Below are 6084 nucleotides of genomic sequence, written 5' to 3' on the forward strand. Positions count from 1 at the left end.
TATAGTTTGAAGTCTGTTATCGCTATACCGCCTGATTCACACTTCCTGCTTAGCGTTGTTTTTGCTATTCTGGGTCTTTTATTTTTCCATATGAATACATTACAGCAGTGGAATGCATTACAATTCTTATTACACATATAGAGGATAATTTTCATATCTCTGTACATAAAGTATGTTCATGCCAATTCATGCCTTTATACATGCACTTTGTTTATTTATTTTTTGCATTACAATTCTTAATACACATATATATCATAATTTTTCATATCTCTGTATATAAAGTATGTTGACATCCAAGTCTTCATACATTTGCTTTGTATAATGATGTCCATCACATTCCACCATCCTTGCTAATCCCCTGCCCCCTCCCTTATCCTCCCACTCTTCTTCCCCATCTAGAATTCATGTAATCATCCCATGTTCTTCCTCCCTCCCCACTATGAGTCAGCCTCCTTATATCAGAGAAAACATTTGGCATTGTTTTTTGGGGATTGGCTAACTTCACTTAGCTTTATCTTCTCCAAAACCATTCATTTACCTGCAAATGCCATGATTTTGTTCTCTTTTAATGCTGAGTAAAATTTCATTGTGTATATATGCCACATTTTTTTTTATCCATTCACCATTAAAGGACATCAAGTTTGGCTCCACAGTTTAGCTATTGTGCATTGTGCTGCTATAAACATTGATGTGGCTGTGTCCCTGTAGTATGCTGTTTTTAAGGCCTTTGGATATAGTCCGGGGAAAGGAATAGCTGGGTCAAATGGTGATTTCATTCCCAGATTTCCAAGGAATCTCTATACTGTTTTTCATATTGGCTGCACCGATTTGTAGACCCACAAGCATTGTATGAGTGTACCTTTTCCCCCACATCCTCACCAACACTTATTGTTGTTTGCTTTCATTAATAGCTGCCATTATGACTGGAGTGAGATGATATCTTAGAGTAGTTTTGATTTGCATTTTTCTGACTGCTAGAGATCATGAGCATTTTTTTTTTCATATATTTGTTGATTGTATACCCTCTTCTGTGAAGTGCATGTTCAGGTCCTTGGCCCATTTGTTGATAGGGTTATTTTTTTTTTCGATGTTTAGCTTTTTGAGTTCTTTATATACCCGAGAGATGATTTGCTTCCAGGATGTACGCTCTCTGTTCACCTCACAGATTGTTTCTTTTGCTGAGAAAAAAATTTTAGTTTGACCCAAAATTCTAGTGCACACTCAGCTCTTCAGCAGCACAGCAGAGTCACCTAATCAGCACAGCACAACGCCGTTTCAGCTCCTCACACCTCTCCACTTCTTAATATCCAGATCATACTTAGCTTACTAGTACCACACCTCATTCATATGTAGTATACTTATACTTTCTGATGAAAAGTCTTAGCATTCTTTACTCCTAGGACACTCTCTTCCCTTATTCAACTTACACTTAAGATGATACTTTGACTTTAAAAGGGATTTAAATGATAATAACTTGGTTTTTGTAAATCTTACTTCTAAATTTGATGTATTATTATTATTATTATTTTGGTACTTAGTATTGAACTTAGGGGCACTCAACAACTGAACTATATCCCCAGTCCTATTTTGTATTTTACTTGGAGACAGGTTGTCACTAAGTTTCTTAGTGCCTTGCTTTTGCAGAGACTGGCTTTGAAATTGGCGACCTTCCAGCCTCAACCTCTCTAGAAACTGGGATTACAGGTGTGCACCACCATGCCTGGCTGATACAATATTATTTTGTATTCACCTTCTGTGTTTACTCCTTATATTAATAAGGTGTATATTTGATAGATCTTATTTGACTTTCATATCAAATTCTCACATTGATATTTGAACTTTGGAGGACATTTTATATATATATATATATATATATATATATATATATATATATGATATTAGATTTCTTATAATGGATGAGCCTTACCCATTTTAGTATCTTCTTTTGCAACATTTGATAAAGCTCCTTGAGAATTAGTTGATTTCCTTAGCTTCATTGATTAACATCTTAGTACCATTTTCAAAAAGGACTCATTCTGTTTAATTTTCATTTCCTTCTTACTAACAAGTTGTTTAACCTTATTTTTCAACTTGCATAGTTTTCCTAGATCTAAATTTTCCACTTACACTTCCGTTCATTGAACATAGGAACCATAGAGGATATTTAGCTTCAGCATTTATAAAGCAATTCTTACACTACATTTAATAATTGTCCATTCAGTAAAAATAAAAAAAGGATTGCATAATATTTATTATAGTTTTAAAGAGAATATTGAAATGTGAAATTAAAAATAGGAACCTAGTTTAATTCTGGGGAATCAGATTCTGTATATGACATTCTTCCCCAGGCATCTTGTCTCATATAGAATTGGGAAAAAAAGGAGTGTATTCAATAGGAATTAGGACTTTAAGGAAGTCATCTAAGAATCATTTATTCTGGAAAAAGTATAAGGTACCAGGAAAAATAAATTCTATCACACAAAATATGATTGTGAGTGTGTGTTGTTGGAAAGGTATAGAATGCTGTCCCTCTCTCGTTGCTCACCACCACAACAGGTCTCCCTGTTGTATAATACCAGTGTATTACAGCTATAAGAGCTGCAAGATGCAATCTCTCACAAGACAAATACATAAAATCTCCCCAAATCAAGAGAAAAAACAAAAACATGATTAGTACAGGAATATGTAGCCACTGATATCTATAACTACAAACAATGTTAACTATAAACCATTTCTAACTCAGAGTAAAATTATTCCTCACACTAATGACCCAAATACCTCAGGACCTTTTACTAATAATAAAAGTTACTAGTTTTTAAGGAATAATAAAATAGATAATTAAAGCATAAAAAAACAGAAAAAAAAATCTAATAGACAAAGAATGGGTCAGATGTTAAAATTATCAAGTAGAAATTTTAAAATAACTGAATAATATATTAAGGTATGATATAAATTTTCTATAGCTTTTTACCAGAAATTGTTGGTAAAAATGAGAACAAAACTTTATTTTCTTACAGTTCTAAAAGTTAAAGGTCTAAAATCAAGGTATTGACAGGGTCATGTTCCTTCTGAAATCTGGAAGCAAATTCTTCCTTACCTCTTCTTGTAATTGGTGGTTTGCTGAAAATTTTTGGAATCTCTTGAATTACAGCTGTAGAATTCATTCTGTGTCATCAAAATCACATGGTTTCTGCACGTGGTCAAGTTCATAGAAGAACATTAGTTATATTAGATAACATGATGGCTTTTCATTTTAGCTAAATAGAAGTGTAATTACTACATTTCTCAGTGCACTTACATTCTGAGACACTGGAACTTTGGTACTCAAAATATTTCTTTTGAAAAGACACAATTTAATCTGTAATAGGGTTAAGTTCTCAGATATAGAAGAGATACTAAGAAATAACTAGAAAGTTTGAAAATATTTGAAATTATAAACAAAGAATTTATATGAATAATATTTAAATATATGTCAATTAAAGTGAAACACCTTACCATTCATATATTAGAAAACTAAACAGTATGTAAGAGATAAGCTTCACTTGAATAAACTAGATATAGAAGAATAACTTAAGCTTAAATCAAAAAGAAAAACAATTTAAAAATTATAAAAGAAATCAATCAAATTGGAAATAAGAAGATAAAAGGGACTATAAACAAAAACAATAAACATAAAGCTATCTCTTTGAAAATATCAAACTAATTTGTGTTTATATATATCATAAGTACAACAGTTCTCTCCAAAGAGATCAATAGTGTCAATGTAAACCTAGCATAATTTTTTAAAACTGAAATACTTTCATGCTTATGAGAGATCATGGCTTGTCACTATTTTCTGAAACAAAGATGGAAACATGTTCCTGGAAATAATCACATCCTATTGAGGTGAGAAGACTAAGGCAAAGAACACAAATAGAGACCAATGTAACAGAGAAACCATGCAGGTGGACATGATGGGCTTATAACAGAGGGACAGAATTGCATGAAAGGATCATAAGAAAAAAATAATATTTCCAAAAACATTCTTTCGCTAATTTTGAACAATTCTGTCAACCTGTTATGCATGCGCGCGCACACACACACACATACACACAGACACATAAACACACAAATACATGTATACATATGTATAACTATACACATACATACATACATACATATATAATATAGAGAAAATAAAATGATTCTCTTTCTAATCCTATACAAAACAAAATCTAAAAGCCCAATAAGAAGTAATTTTTCTATAATTAATATGGGAGACTGAGTACCCAAGTCATGAATAAAAAAAGATTTCTTATATGTCATAAAAATGCTCCAATATTTTAAAAAATATGAATAAACTGCCTAAAATTCAAGTAAAGTTTTAATATATCAAAGTCTCTATCAAAAGAATGTAATAGGCACAACACGAGAAATCATACTGGTAATACATTTTTATGGTCAAATTAGGAAATGTGAAACAAATATTTTTATTTTTATTTTTTTAAGAAGAAGGAATTTACAGAATTTGGTAGCAAGAGTTATAGTGATTACAGGAAGCATCAGCCACCTCTGTGGCTTAAGTTTTAATGGATTAGGTTATGGTTTTATTTAATTTTTTTAAACTTGCTTTTTTTTAGTTATACATGAGAGTAGAAAATATTTTGGCTGATTATACATACATAGAGTGTAACTTATTCTATTTAGAATCCCATTCTTATGGTTCTACGTGATGCAGAATTACATTGATGGCCTTTTATTCAAATACAAGACTAGAAACGTTATGTTGAGTTGATTGTACTGAGAAAGTTATGTCCAGTTAATTCTTTCCTATTCCCCTCTCTTCATTTCCCTTTGTCTCATCCAATGGATTTCTATTTTCTTCTGCTTATTTTGGATTAGCATCCACATATTAGAGAGAATATTTGGTCTTTGATTTTTTTGGAATTGGCTTATATCACCTAGCATGATATTTTCTAGTTCCATCCATTTACCAGCAAATGCTATTATTTCATTCTTTTTTATGGCTGAGTAATATTATATTGTGCTCTTTATTCATTCACATGTTCTTTATTCATTCATCTGTTCAAGGGCACATGGATTCTTTTCATAATTTAACTATTGTGAGTTGAGCTGCTATAAATATTATTGTATGCTGATTTTAAGTCCTTTGAGCTTGGACCTAGAAGTGGGATACCTGGGTCCAATGGTACTTTCATTCAAAGTTTTTAAAGGAATCTCCATACTGCTTCCAATAGTGATTGCACCAATTTGCAGTCCCACCAACAATGTATGAGAGTACCTTTCTCCCCACATCCTTGCCAATATTTATTGATACTTGTAGTTTTTATAACTGCCATTCAGACTGACTTGAGATGGAATCTCAGTGCAGTGGCTAGAGGCTAAGGTTTTAGAACTTATAAACTTGTAGGAAAGGATTCAGAATTGTTTTCAATGGAAGCAGCTAATTTTCTGATGCCTGTGTAACTTGAAGAGTTGAAATGAGCATCCCATAGAGTTGTGGCACAGTAAGGAAGGGAGGACCCTGCCAAATGGTACTAACAGAAATTGAAAAAAAATATATGGTCAGCAAGACTCAAAATCTCTGGCCTCATAAAATTTATCATCAGCTCACAGAGACAGAATCTATGCATGGAAATATGTATATAAAAGACTACTTTATAAATACTGCACATTGTTTTCATGAATTAATGAGGTATTTTTATTGAATGTACCCAGTTATATGAGATGTCCACAGCTGGAAATGATGTGTCTGGAGCCCAAGAGGAATATCTTTTCTGGAGTCCCACGTTACAGGCTCTTCTTAAAGCTTTGAGGGTCAATGTGGATCCTCAATCATAAGGTGTTAAAGAAAAAATAAGCAATCCTACATCAGGAAGTAGAAAATAACAGAAGCTAACCAAAAGTTAGGAATAGAAGTGATAATAGAAGGAAACTCAGAAATGGTTCATAAGGAGAAACACATTAAGGTATAAACACATCTAGGAAGGTTATAGACAAGTGACATAGGAAGACAATTTTGAGTAAAAGTTTAAAAAAAGAAAAGTCCACAGAACTTGCAATCCAGGCATTAAATGTGACCTT

The sequence above is a fragment of the Marmota flaviventris genome, chromosome 5, assembly GCF_047511675.1.
Source record: "Marmota flaviventris isolate mMarFla1 chromosome 5, mMarFla1.hap1, whole genome shotgun sequence".
NCBI lineage: Eukaryota > Metazoa > Chordata > Mammalia > Rodentia > Sciuridae > Marmota > Marmota flaviventris.